The sequence below is a fragment of the Mirounga angustirostris genome, unplaced genomic scaffold (genome assembly GCF_029215605.1).
Source record: "Mirounga angustirostris isolate CCGP_5_RB_7025 unplaced genomic scaffold, mMirAng1.0.hap1 SCAF_1, whole genome shotgun sequence".
Taxonomy (NCBI): Eukaryota; Metazoa; Chordata; class Mammalia; order Carnivora; family Phocidae; genus Mirounga; species Mirounga angustirostris.
Window position 1 is genome coordinate 185,423,640 of NW_026991709.1, and position 15,766 is coordinate 185,439,405.

Consider the following 15,766-nt stretch of genomic DNA (forward strand, 5'->3'; position numbering starts at 1 on the left):
TATATTTGTGCGTTTTTATGCAGGCCCACAAACAAGCAAATGTGATTACCCTGTGGATCATCCATGCAAACATGCACCACAGTTGTATAGCCAAAGCCAGACATTAGCCCTTGGAGCTAAGATCTGGGAGGACAGAGCATGCTCTTACATAATTTCCCAGCTAGTCAGTGGTAGGGCCTGTGATTAATGCTACATGACGGGCTTTGAACTTTCTGTCCAGATAGGTCTGCTTGCCCCTCAGAGCTCCTAGCAAGAGGGAATGTGCGACCTGCAGATTTCACTCTGAATAACCATCATCTAAGCCAACACTAACATTGCTCTGTGGCCCTCTAAGTGACTGCTTCTGTGCCTCATTCCTTGTCAGTAGGTTGCCATGGGACTGTCAGAGTGGGATTTTTGTTTTGTTTTGTTTTGTTTTTTTCTTTAAGGGGGACAAAACAGAAGAGTAACAATACTTCGGAGAGCCCAGTGGCTGGAGAGCTAAGGGCTCTCTCAGAAGACTGAGGTCTGGGGAGAGGTTCTGCTGGGAAAAATCATTAGAGCCCTCGAGGAGTGGCCAGGGTAGAGAAATTATAACAGGGAAGGAAAGAGTCCTGCTCTCCCCACCAACAGCATTCACAGCCTCACCGCGCCTCGGTGGAGCTCCCGCAGGGCAGTTGACCACAGCGATTCCAGCATCCCAGTCCCGGCGGGTGAAGAGCTGTCCCCATGCTGATCAACTTTCGAGCTTGGCCAAGTGGAGGTCCAGCCTTCATAGAGTCCCTCCTCTCCAGCCTTTACCCGCCCTCCCCCAAACACACACACACCCGCCCCCGCAGAAGTGCAGGTGAGGCCGAGAGCCCAGCGGCGGCTACTCCATCTGCTGAGCTCCCCACCTCCCCATCTCCCGGGGAGGTTCCCGACAGCAGCCGCTGCGAGTGTGCCTTTGGCAAGTGAGATGACACCTCGGAGCTCTTGCAAAAGCCCGTCCGCACTCCCGCCGCCAAGCGCGGTCCCTCCAGCCCGTCCCCGCCAGCCCGGAACGGCACCTTTGGAGTGGGGAGATCTCAAGCCCGGCGGCCGAACTCCGGGCCTGCGGCGGCCGCGAACCGAGGGCGCCCCCCCGACCTCTCCTCACCTGACGGCTCGCTGCCCGGCTCCCCCCGCAGCACACAGCCCGCACTCACCAGTTCCAGGGCTCGCAGGAAGGCAAGGGGCTCCTTCAGCGCCCGGAACGTGCCCGCGGAGGCCAGCTTTGGACGGGCGAGATGAGAGAGAGAGAGAGAGACAGAGAGAGAGAGAGCGCGTGAGGAAGGGGCTGCGGCGCCTCTCCGGACCGCGGGGACCCCAGCCCCCGCCGCCCTGCCCAGGTGCGACCTACCTGACTCACGGGGTCCATCGCTCGCCCGCGCGCAGTCTTCTCCCTTTCCGATGAAGTTCGAAGGGCACCGCCGCGCAGTCCTCGGGGCCAGAAGCCCCGCTCTGGGAAGCGCCGGAGGGGCGAGGCTCGGGGCGGGCAGGCGCCGGCGGGGCCCGGCGAGAGCGGGGCCCGCGCGGGCTGGCGGACGCTCGGACTGCCGTGCGCTCGGCGATTCCTGCGCTCCCGGGCGGCAAGCGGAGGCAGCCGGGCGGCGGGGAGGGGGCGAGGAGGGAGAGAGGCGGCGGGAGGGGGAGCGCCCGGGGAGGGCTGCCATTGGCCAGCTGCAGCCGGGAGGGGAGGGCCGGGGGCTGGCGAGGCCGAGCGCGGACTCCGGGCAGCCTCGGCCGCGCGCACCCGTGCCCTAGGGCTCGGGGGAAACTTCGGGGCGGGAGGGCGGGGAAAGCCGGCTGGTTCCGTCCGCAGCGCGGTTCCCTGACTGAAGAAGGGGTTGCAGGTAATGGAAGGGCACCCACCCCTTACCTGGGGACGTGTGTGAGGGCTGGTGACTTCTGGACACCAAAGCAAGCCTGTTGACTCCTCGGTTCCCACACGGCTTCAGGGACCGCCCTCGGCTCGGCCAGGCAGCGCCAGGTGCGGGGGTGCTTCGGGGAACCGGGTAACGCGGCGCCTTCCCCAGCACCTGGAGAGAGGATCGGGACCGCCGGGCGCGGCTAGAGGGGAGAGAGGAGAACAGAGTCATCTTGAATATGGGCCAGTGCGCCAGGCGCGTAATTCTCGGGGTCACTGTGTGAGGTCAGGAGCAAGTTATCATGCCCACGTTAAAGGTAAAAAAGAGACTTACAAAGGCCAATTTAGCCAAGGTATAACTCGAAGCTCATGAGAGGTCAAATAGGGATTGAAATTCAAGTTCCTCTATAACTCATGCTTTTCCACTGAGATCCTTTGCTGAAGAAATAACCCCCAAATGAAGATCCCCGAATTCATCTTAAATAGTACTTAGCCCGCGCCTCCCAAACTCATACTTTTTTTCCCCTTCCCCTGGCCGGCTAACCTTGCCGAAAATCATAGATAACAACAACAAAACAATTGAGTTCCTTCTGTAAGTCAGAAATTATGCTAAGGGCTTTATAAACATTACTTCACATATTCACAAAACCCCCATGGGTTAGTATACTATTATTCTCATTTTAGAGATGAGGAAATTGAGGGTCATGGAAGGGAAGTGGTCTCCTCCAGTTTAAACAGCTAACAGAGAATGAAGCCAGAGCTGAATTCAAAGAGTCAGAAAAAGAGCAGAGGAAGAGTGCTTAGCCACTAAATCATCTTGCTGATATGCCCCTTTCTTTCTCACTCGCTTTGGACAGGATTCCACATATGAAGTGGTCTCCCAGCAACACAGATACCCCATCTGTTTACTACAAAGATTTGCCAAAAAGGTTTGGAGTTTGTGTGGGGGGGATGGAGAGGTGACTAATATTTAAGAGCAGGGGATGAAAATGGAAATGAAGAGTTAGGAGACTGCTAAGGGGAGACAGCAGGCCAAACATGGGTAAGAAAGAGCACATCCAGAGTACATGTCCCACCTCCCCACCATGGATTTTCTTAGAGAAAACTAGAAATTAGTAAGAACTCCAAAGGGCTACTTGCACCATCTGCAGTCAGCCAGTTTTGTTCCTACTGCTCTTCCTACATGCAGATAGTCTAAAACAATTGGAAACAGTTGTTTCAAAAATAAGCTATTATGCAACTTAACAAGGGGAGAGGAAGGGAATTAAGTTATCAAGTACTTAGTGTGTGCTCTACAATTTATATATATTATCTTACCTGGGAAGTTACTTAGCCTCTTCAAGACCTCAGTTGTTGTTTTTGTTTTGTTTTTTTTTTAGTCTGTAAAATGGAGCCAACAATATCTACCTTGGCTGTTTGTTGTGAGGACTCAATGAGATTTTGTAGATAACATATCTAAGGCAGTCTGGCAAGTCATAATCTCAAAACATGTAGTAGTTACATTTCTCAATGCCCACACTTCTGAAAAAGCAAAGATGAAAGCTCAGAGGTCCTCCGCGGAGGTGTGGCCTTGGGAGTACTGTCTTGCCACTCTCTGCAGTATCCCTTCATATATCCTTGCCTTTTTGAACTCAGCAGTTGCCATTTTACTTGCTTTGGCCAGTGAAATGTGGGTAGAGGTGATGTGTGCATTCTGGGCAGGAATTTTAAGAACCTCTTAGTGATTTGCCGTCTTGTTGATTTTCTTATACCACGATGAATACAATGTATGACACAAAGGCCCTTCTGACAGCCTGGGTCCTGGCATATGATTGATGAAGAGCAGAGCATGGCAACTGAGCAAGAAATGCATTTTGGGTTGCAAGTAATGAAGATTTTTAAGTCTTTTTGTTACTACAACACAACATAAAAGTTGATTCATAAAAAAGTTCACACTGGGGCACCTGGGTGTCTCAGTCAGTTAAGTGTCTGCCTTGGGCTCAGGTCATGATCCCAGGGTCCTGGGATGGAGCTCCATTTGGGCTCACTGCTCATTGGAGAGTCTGTTTCTCCCTCTCCCTCTGCCCCTCCACCCACTTGTGCTCTCTCTTTCTCTCTCTCAAATAAATAAATAAATCTAAAAAAAACAAAACACAAAAAACAGCCATGATTCCCCCGAACCTGTATGACCTCATTGTCCTTGTATCCTTGCTCTTTCCATCATAGTCAATTACTTTATGGCTATAACATCTCCTGCTTATGTTTAATAATGATGTTAATTATCATAATAGCTTATATCAATTCAGTTCTTACTGCATGCCAGGTGTTGTGCTACATGTTTTAAATACATCATTTTAACATGACCAAAATCCCCTCTTTTATGGATAGCGCCTCCATGCCTGGAAAGGCTAGGTAACTTGTCCAAGGTCATTTAAATATTAAACATCTAAACATGTCTTTAGACAGAGAGAGTGATTTATTTAAAATATTGCCCACCAGCATTTCATTTGAGCTGAGAACTTGGCACAGTTGAAGTGTGAGCCAATTCCCCTTAGGTCTTTCTTCACACTCAACATTTCTCTTCCTTAATACGGTGGCAGATTTTTCCAGTCCTCCAAACATCATGTGAAGGAAGCCAGAATTGTGGCAAATGGCAAATGTGTCATAGCTTAGGCAACAATTGCACATTGTCACAGGATGCTTTTCACGTTCCAGAAATGTATGAGCTTCCAACAGCTGCATCACCAAAATAACCCAGAGTTCCATATCACATTTGCAATGTTAAATATTTTGTAGACATTGGGGTTAGAACCTCTATCTTCAGGCTTGTAAATAACATTGGGTTCCCTAAAGAACTAGATTGGGAGAGGTAGGAGGGATGGCATAAACACTGCCACAATATTACTCTCACTGGCTTAGGGTGATGCCTTCTCTTCTGCCACAAAATGGCAAAAGATAACTTCTTTCTTACTATAACAGAGTATCACACTGGCCCAACAATCATGTTAACTAGGATGGGGTATAAGGGATCCATTTTAGTGGCCTATGTTAATTATATATATCAGTTTCTAAATTCTTCTTTTGTTTTTGACCAGAGACTTATAGTTATGAAGACTTCCTTTGACCTGCCAAGGCAGTTCACTCATTTACTGCAGTGGTTCTCAACAAAGGGTGATTTAGGCCCTTCCTTCCCCCAGGAAACACTTGGCATTGTTTGGAGACATTTTAAGTTGTCACAACTGGGTGGGGGAGGAGTAGAAAGATGCTACAGGCACTTGCTGGTGTCTAGAGAGTAGAGGCCAAGGATACTGCTCAACATCCTACAATACAGGAGGCAGCTGCACTCAACAAAGATTTATCCAGAAAATGTCAATAGTGCCAAGGTTGAGAAACCTTGACTTACTCATTCAACAAGTAAGGACTGCATGCCTATTTGGGGTGAGTACTGTTCTGGGTGCTGTAAAGAGCTTGACAAAATCCTGCCTTCACAGAGCTTACACTGTAGTGGGATATGCCATAAATCTAATATGTTCAAGGTCCATATTTGGTAAAACAAGCAAATAAACAAGATGCAAGTTATAAAAACAACCATTTTGAATCTCAAAGGAGATCAAAATTATAAAAACTAAAGTATGAAACTGCCATAGATGAACTTGCATTATTCAGGCAAATTAAATCTTGCTCTCAGGGAATAACATACTTGGATTTCATCCTCCTATGTCTCTTCTGGCAAAGAGGAGAAAGTAATTTAAAATTTTATCCATAGCAACTTAATACAGGAGGAAATACTATCCATATGTTATGATATTTAAAATACTGGAAATAAGTCATTTAAAATGTTGTATATTTAACTCTCTGCTTATGCTGCTAACCTGAACTTTCCAAATCTTTCCTTGACTAGTGAGTACAAAAGCAAAGGCCAATAGCATGTCTGTGTAATTATTTGTTTGTATGTTTGGCTTGCATGGGGCCACAGGTACACAACTAGGTGTTGGTGTGGAAATATTTTCAAGAATTCTTATTTTATAATAAATGACAGCATTATCTGTCAACCCGAAGATCAAATAAAGCCATCTTTACTTACTTATGTTTCAGTCTTTAATGGCTGCAATGCAATATACAAGGATGCATGCATGTTCACTTGGTTTAAAACTTCATCACATGGGTGCCTGGGTGGCTCAGTTGGTTAAGCGACTGCCTTCGGCTCAGGTCATGATCCTGGAGTCCTGGGATCGAGTCCCGCATCGGGCTCCCTGCTCGGCGGGGGGTCTGCTTCTCCCTCTGATCCTCCCCCATCTCATGCTCTCTCTCTCTGTCTCATTCTCTCTCTCAAATAAATAAAATCTTAAAAAAAAAAAAAAAACTTCATCACAAAATAACATTTCATAGGCTTCTGTGGAATCGTAGCATTCAAATAGGATCATTCTAGGGGCGCCTGGGTGGCTCAGTCGTTAAGCGTCTGCCTTCAGCTCAGGTCAAGATCCCAGGGTCCTGGGATCGAGCCCGCATCGGGCTCCCTGCTCCCGGGAAGCCTGCCTCTCCCTCTCTCACTCCCCCTGCTTGTGTTTCCTCTCTCGCTGTGTCTTTCTCTGTCAAATAAATAAATAAAATCTTTAAAAAAAAAAAAACAAATAGGATCATTCTTAATTAATAATAATCATTACTCATATAAAAATTCAAATGTGGATAGCCAATGTAAACTCACATCACAAGATGCTTTCACTGTTTCTATTTGCATCTTTGTTTTAAACAAAAGTTGCCTGTGTAAATATAGCCACGCTTAAATACATGCAAATTTAGAGGACCAAAATGCATGTCAAAGGATTCACCATTGACCTCAGGGAATAAAAGTTGTAACAGTAATCATAATAATGACTCCCAGTATTAAGTATATGCTGGAGAGAATGCTAAGTGCCCTTACTGGGATAACTCAATATCCTCATCAACTTCATAAGTATGTATCACTGTTCCTTGCCTTGTGTAGACAAGAAAACACAGGCTCAAAGAAATTAAAAATCTCAGCTAAGCTTTTATAGATAGTAAACAGCAGAGTCATGATTTTTCTCCTACCCTTACAACTTTCCAAGAAAAAGATTTTATGCCGTTTCCATTGCAAATTTGAAAATGTCACAAGCTTTAGGCAAAAATATTTTTCTTGCTGAAACATAAACAAAATGTCCCCAAAGAAATAAAGATGGGCACCATTGTCTACTCCTAGTACCACTTCTACCACTATTATTCTATGAACATTATTAGAAGAAACTCCTCCCCTTCTCCAAGCCTCAATCATTCCAATTATTTTTGTCTTTCATCATTAGCTGTGTTTTCTAAAATGCTCATCGTTCTTGATGTTTTCCTTGGCTCACTCCCATGCTTTCACAGACTCATGGATCACAACAGCTTTCCATTAATCTTATATCAACCCATTGCAATTTTTGAATGAGGTAAATAAAGCCCAAAGAATGGATATATCTTGCCTAAAGTCTTCCTGCCTGAAAAAAAGTCTAGCATAAGAGAGGATGACACAAATTCTGGAATCAGATTAACTGAGTTCATCATATCCTAGCTCTATCACTCCCTTATTGTGTGACCTTGAGCAAAGCACTTAAACTCTTGTCACTCAGTTTCCTTTAAACTTCATCACAAAATAACATTTCATAGGCTTCTATGGAATAGTAGCATTCCAAAATGGGGATAATAACTGGACCATTCACATCACTTTGTAAGAAGGAATATATGACTTAACACAAATAAAGGACCCAGAAGAATATCTAGCGTTAGAGAATCAAATACAGAAAGCTGCTAAAAGGCCAAGATACAAGACCTACACCAATGGTAGGGATATGGCTTTATGATCTTAGCATCCCAAGTCATATAGCATGACTTACCATAAACAATTAAAATCATTTATTTTCTTCTATCTCCTTTTTTTCTTTTCAAAATTCTCATTTCTTTTTCCTCCAAATGTTTCTTTTTTTTTTTTTCCTTTCTCCTTAAACTCCAAGCTTGTCAGTTGATCTTGGGAATTTTCCTCAGAGGTTGGTAAGAATATTGGGTTATCCATAACATTCGTTTTGGGAGGCTTTCTGATATACATATATTTTCCAAGAACATACAATTCAACATAAAAGTTTTTTTTTTTTAATTTCTTTGATGTTTGTAAGTGAAGCTTTGACAGGGATTGTTATGATTTTCTTAAAAATAGTTTTACTTGGGAATATTTGCAATCTCTAATAATTTTATTCTTGTTTTAGGGAATAGTTATATAATAAAAAACCCTTAGATGATGAAGATAGGAAAGATCAGATGGATTCCTTCATATATTTAATAGAGGTATGTAATCCAAATTATACTGCATGCTTTTCATTTCAGTAAATTCTCCAGATGGTCTTTAGACCTTATGCTTCAAAATGACAAAATGACTTTTGCATCTACTCTAAATGAGCGCAAAGAAAACCTCACCCTATTCAACAATTATAAGAACACATTTACTTAGTCTTTACTAGTTTAAACCTTTAAGTAAAAAACAAACTCGAATTAATTCAAATGTGAGACGTTAGAAAATTGACTCCTTTTCACTTTATGGTCATATTCTCTGCCGGCCAAGGTTCCTTCACACAGCTTGACAAGTGTGTGAGGACACTGCTGGATCCACTCACACAGAGGAGCACAAATCCAATACCTAAAATTAGGTTTTTACTAAATTATATTGCACTGCACTTTTGCTAAGTTATATTGCACTGCTTCGTGAATAATATCCAGAAGGAAGGTACAATTCTTTGGCAGAAATAGAAGACAAATTAGAATACTCCCCCCCCCCCCCAAAAGTCACTAAAAGAGAAGGAAGGAAGGAAAGAGAAACAGAGGTAGAGAAAGACAACAGAAAATGAAAGAATCCTTTCCCCAAATCACGGTCAGCAGATATCATCAACAGCTTCATTGTAAGTTACTACTATTGAGAATTTGCTATGTTCCAGGCATTGTGATGAGCTCCTTATACCACTACAAATTAGTTATTATTATCCAGATTTTGAATATAATGGAACTGAACCATGGACAAGTAATGACTTGTGCAGGTTCATACAGCTAATTGGAAGTTAAGCCATTTGAAGCCAATAATTCTTCAGAGTTTGAACTAATTTTATACATCCTAATTATCCAAAATATAAAAATTACATCCCTCAGATCACAACTGGAAATTGGAGATATTGATAAGACTTTTATTTAGTCGCCAACCCCAACTACCTAATTAAACATTAGGGACTGGTCATCCACATTCTCATCTTTCTTTTCTTCTTTTTCTTTTTTTTTTTAACTTGTGGTAAGAACACATGTGGATATCCAATTTTCCCAATACATTTGCTGAAGAAACTGTCCTTTTCCGATCGGGTATTTTTGGTAATCCGTCAAAGATCAGTTAAATGTATGACTGGGTTTATTTCTGGACTTTCTATCGTGTTCCACTGATCTATGTCTGTCTTTATGCCAGTACAAATTATTTTAATTATTGTAACTTTATGTTTTGAAATCAGGAAGTGTGATGCCTTCAGCTTTGTTCTTTCTCAAGATTGTTTTGGCTATTCAAGGTCTTTGTCTTTCCATTTGAATGTTAGGATTGTTACTATTTCTGTGAAAAATGTTATTGGGATTTTGATAGGGATTGCATTGATTGTAGATTGCCTTGGGTGCTATGAATATTTTTAACATTATTAAATATTCCAATCCATAAATACATGTCTTTCCATTTACTCCTATCTTCTTTAATTTCTTTCAATATTTCGTAGATTTCAATGTAGAAGTCTTTTACCTTCTTGGTTAAGTTTATTCCCAAGTATTCCACAGTCTCAATCCTTATATGTCCTTTTAGTTTCAGTTTTACTACTAATGATTTTTGCAATATCACTTATTCTTAACAAAAGCACTTTTCCCATTTATTTTCAAGATTTCTAAAGGATTATTTTAAAAGATTTCTTGTTTACCTTAGTGTTATAGGTTGTATACTAATGAGGTGATAAGAACATGTTTGTTTATGGGTTAGCCTGGTGGTGGGTATTAAAGAGGGCACGTATTGCATGGAGCACTGGGTGTTATATGGAAACAATAAATCATGGAGCACTACATCAAAAACTAATGATGTAATGTATGGTGATTAACATAACATAACAAAATAAAATACAAAAAAAACTAATGATGTAATGTATGGTGACATAACATAATAAAATTAAAAAAAATTAATCAAGCTATTAAGCCATGAAAATACATGGGGGAAACTTAAGTGCATATTAAACATTGGAAGTCAGTCTAAAAAGGCAGCACACTGTATGATTCCAGCTGTATGACCTTCTGGAAAAGGCAAAGCTAGGGAGACAGTAAAAACATCAGTGGTTACCAGAGGTTATGGTGGAGGGAGGGACGAATATGTGGCACACAGAGAATTTTTAAGGCAATGAAAATACTCTGTATGATATCATAATGATAGATACGTGCCATTATACATTTGTCCAAACCTATATTATATACAGTACCAAGAATGACTGTGATGTAAACTATGCACTCTGGATGATTACAGTGTCAGTGTAATGTCATCAATTGTAAAAATTGTACCACTCAGGTAGAAGAAATTGATAATACAGGTAGGCTATACTTGTGTGGAAGTAGGCAGTATATAGGAAATCTTTGTGCCTTCTGCCCAATTTTGCTGTGAACCTAAAGTTGCCCTGAAAAGAATAGTCTTAATTTTTTAAAATGATAGCTCTAGCAACACTAGGTTGGCATCCTGAAGTTAAAAAAAAAAAAAAAAAGTCCATCATTACTTAGTGTTATTATTTTCCTAGTCAGGGACCCATCATGTTCAATGATAGAATAAGAAATAGGTCATGCTTATGAAACTCTGTGAGTAGTGAAATGAATGTTGGATTACTTTTTCCTTAGCATGATCTGTAAATTAAGTAAGAGAAATGTAATTTTTTTCTGCATGGCTTTATTTCTATATAAAGATTAAAGATTTCTTTTCTATATAAAGATTAAAGAAAAAGGTTTTTTTTTTTAAATTTAATGTATATGTCATGTGTGTTTGTGTTCATGGGAGTTTACAAAGAGAAAATATAAGCACATTAACACTCTGGTATCCTTTCTTTATTTTACAAATATTTATGAGTAATACACATAAAATTTCAGTAATACAGAACTATGTAAGGTAGAAGTTTTCTCTTTCCTACCTCCTACTTCCATTGCCCAGGAGAATATACAATTTTCTGTATAGAAATATAGGTATGTGAATGTATGCATATGCATAAATATATGTCTATATTTCAAATATATAATGTACCTATTATATCTATTTCAAGTAGCACATTTTTGCTATTGTTAATAGAAATGAGTTAATACCATTTACATTATTATATGACCTACTTTTTTCACTTTACATTTCATCGGGGTTACTTTTCCTTGTCTTTACATATCAGTTTACTTTCTTTTTTTCTTCTGGCCATGTGGAATCCATATGTGATGGCAGGAACAGTAGCAGCCACCTTGGAGTCAAAGATGGATGTCATGTCTGGACGATGATAGCATCAGCTTATCTTTGATCTGTTACAAGGTAGTACTTTGTTCATGCCATTATGTTTTGGAGTTTGTTAGATTGCCTAAATTGTACACTAATAAAATGTCCCTCATTGCTCCATTCAAATGGCATCTACTCTGGGAAGTCTTCCAGATTTTCACCTCCTCTAGTCATATGCTAATCAGAACTGGTCACTCTTATCCCTGTGCTCTTTGTACTTTGAAAATGTTTCTTTCAGCTTATAATCCTCTGGTTTTATTATACTTCTTTTAATGTAATGTTTGATGTTAACATAGAAGCCCTACTTTATATTTCAGATTAAGTTAGATACCCTTGTCACGTGCCTTCAAAATACCCTCTACTTCTTTGTAACAGTTATGATCAAATTTACCTTTTCACTGTTTACCTTCCCACTATACTACGTAAGCTCCATATGGTCAGAATCTTGGCTGCCTTTCTGGTAACTGTATCTACAACTTCCACAGGAAATTTGTCACATAATAGGCTCACAGCAAATGTTTGTTGGATAAATAAATGATCTCCCTAAAGGTAGGAAATATGGATTACTCATATTTGTAGCCCATTCATTGCTAAGCTCAGTGTCTGGCATCTCTTTGGTGGCCCATAAATGTAGACAGCAACAAACTGGGTTTGAAGGGGATGTTATTAGAAAAGATGGGATGGGCTTAAAATTACCAGTTCTGCAAAGGGCAGTAGATGGGTATTTTTGGTGAAGAAGGTCCTTACAAAAGGCTTATCTACCAGTGTTTCCACCAGCAAATACTTTAAAATTCCTTTATATCTGGGAAATGATCATTGGAAATAACAATAGAAAAAAAAAAGAACCAGACATGAATGGCTGTTACATAAATTCTGAGAGGAGCCTTCCATATCATAAAAGCAGTTGTGTGACTATTCATTTCAACTTGAAACCTCCCACCCACCTTTCCATGGTCTCACATTTGTGAGAAAATTCATCATTAATTGATTTCCTTTTACATAAGCAAATCATATCCTTATATTATTAAGAAAATAGAATTTATGCTTATAATTGGGGAAATAGATAAAAGGTATAATTAAATAGGGCTTCTCAGTCATTTATTATTAAAATTATTTGAAAAATATTTTCACTAATAATTTATATTAGTAAAATTACATAGAAATTGAAAGAAGTTTCTATGGTTGATATGCTAAGTAAAGTAAGTCAGACAAAGACAAATACCACATGACTTCACTTATTTGTGGAATCTAAAGAAATCAGACAAAAATACCCAGACTTTAAAATACAGAGAACAAACTGGTGATTGCCAGAGGGGTGGGGGTGGAGGATGGGCAAAATAAAGGGGATTAAGAGGTACAAACTTCCAGTTATGGAATAAATAAGCCACAAAGATGAAAAGTATAGCGTAGGGAATATGGTCAATAATACTGTAATAACATTATATAATGGCAGATGGTGAAAACATTTTAAAAAACCAAGAAATTTCTAGGTTGACACAGTAAAGAAACTTCAAAAGTAGCATTTTGGGGACATTTACTTTGAGCGCTAAACAGTTCCATTCAACTCCCCCATTTGAAAACAGGTTTAATACTAAGTTCTCTAAATTTTCAAAATATTCCATATTTTCTACAAATATTTTTATAGAAACAGAAATGATCACAAACACATGTGTTATATGTATCAATAATAGATTCGTTAATTGATAAGTAGTCCACAACATGAAATGGGAACTTCCTCCATATCACCCAGGCCTCTCCTTTTGCTGTCTGGATATCATGCTGTGGTTGATTGGTATCTTCTTTCAAAAGACTCTTTGGAGACTTTCTCCCCTCACTTATGACATGGTATATAGAATCATGAATTAAATTCTATGCTCATTTTATTTGCTTGTTTACATGAAGAATGATTATTCCATGGTATGAAATAATGAATATTCAAGTGATGGGAAATCTGAATTTGCAAAACCATTTCTGGAGGTTCTTTTAGAATATTTTCACTGAAATGGATGATACTGAACAAATTGCCTCTCTTTTTTTGGTCTCCCATGATTTCTTTAAATTTATTCAGTTGCTGGAGAGTTCCCCTAGGCCCTTGAAACAAACCTCAGGCATGATTTTGAATTGCTCTCTCAATACAAAGTTATAAGTTATTTACAATTTTCTTGATTCTGAAATTTGTAATTCCCAGTCCCTTGTAATAATCAAAGTAGCAAAACTGAGTAAAAGTTAAATATTTCCCTAAGCCCAAGCCAACATGGTGGAGGATGGTGTGGTTTGCTTCTTCTTTATTTCCTTGCTCCTCCTTTCTCCCTTGCTAACAGCTTTCTGACAGAAATGAAGAGGGGTCAGTAGAACAGGAAAGCTCCTAGTTGACTGGCACTGTTGTAAATTGGCTTCATTCCTTCTCAGCCTAGAAGATTCTCTTTTTTTTAGAAAGACACTCCCAGGGCGCCTGGGTGGCTCAGTTGGTTAAGCGACTGCCTTCGGCTCAGGTCATGATCCTGGAGTCCCAGGATCGAGTCCCGCATCGGGCTCCCTGCTCGGCGGGGAATCTGCTTCTCCCTCTGACCCTCCCCCCTCTCATGTGCTTTCTCTCATTCTCTCTGTCTCAAATAAATAAATAAAATCTTTAAAAAAAAAAAAAAAGAAAGAAAGACACTCCCAATCCCTACTGTTAGGGATCACACACCTGGCCCTCCTTGACCTCAGGTGTGTGTCCCTGCCTCAGCTGGTCATGCTATCCTTCTGCAGCTTCTTAGAACATGGCAGACCCTTCAGGCTAAGAGGGTCCTGTGAGTGCTCCCTTACATGTGGCTCGTGGGTGTTCCATAGGAAAAACTTCTGAATCCTTTTCCCCAATAAACATTGAGAGAACAGCTCACCCAGAGTTTCCACCATTGACTGTAACTTCCCTACCATTAGTAAACCCAGTGTATTTCTCAGAAAGTAGCCAGACATCAGCTCACTTTTTGCAACTGCTGGGTACACACATTGAGCTCCATGTTCACGTCTGTGGATTTTTAATGAGCTCAGTGCACACCTATAGCTTCATACATTAGTCCTTAAAGCATCTCAGGAGAGCTCAGGGCCATATTACAACTTTTGTGGGCCCTAAGCAGTTTACCTTCATGGCCCTTTCTTTACAAATATTAAAACATATTTTATAACTGTTGGCATAAAGATGAATGTAATCAATATGGATCATATTCATTTTTTCTTCTGATTTTAAAAGAAATTGAAACATCTTCATGAGCCTCTTTCTTCATGGTTCCTAGATACTGTGCCTTCTGGGCTGAGTGGAGAAGCCAGTCCTGAGCAAGCCTCCATAGTTGTAATAAATATATTGAACAAGTGAGACTCACAGGGATGTTATAACAACAGAACTTTATTTTTCATTTCCTCCTATTAACAATTTATTGAGCACCTATCATGTCCTAGACACTGTAGTAGTAAAAAACACAACAGACATCTGATATTTTCAACATTTGAATGTTGTCAGGTGATGTAAATGTAATGAAAATAGTAACAGGCCAATAGTGCTTAAAAAAAAGAAAAAGAAACCCAAATGCTTGGACTCACTGATGTGGTAAATTCCACTCTTTTCTGGGCCAAGCCACATCTGGGGAAATATGGGCATGTATTTGACTTGGTAAGAGGTAGGTGTGTTTCCTTTCCCATTAATAGTTAGTATATCAAAATCCATGTGTACTTGGAGGGGAGCTCTGGTTTGGAGCTCTGCAGCATCTGTGTACTTTGGCCAGGTGTGCTAGATTCTGTGTTTCTAGACTCAGTTTCTTCATTAGTAAAAAAAAAAAAAAGTTTAAGAGAAGTGGTTTCTAAAGCCCCCCCTGCTCTATAACAATTAGGGAAATGAGGCAAAATACATTTTTAAGTTTTGATAAATCTGATTTAAGTCTAGTAAGTTGACATGCACCATGACTAAATATTCTTTCTTTCTTTTTTTTTTTTTTAAAGAGGATATGGTGACTTTAATCTGAGTTGCCAGAAAATGTAAATGATTCTTCTTCTGGTCCTCAGTTTCTACATGTGTAGAGTAGACGTTCTCAAGGATCTCCAAGGGCCTCTGTCCTTATATTAGTTATCTGTTTCTGTGTGGCCAAATTACCTCAAAACTTAGCACCTGAACACATCAGACATTTATTGTCTTGCTTCTGTGGGTCAGGAATCCATGTGTGGCTTAGCTGGGTACCTCTGGCTCAAGGTCACATGGAGTTGCAATCAAGCAGGTTGCTGAGGATGCAGTCTCATCTGAAGGTCAGACTGTTCCCTTCCCAAGCTCACTCAGGTGGTTGCTGGCAGCATTCATTCTTCAAGCAGGCTGATAGACTGAGGGCCCA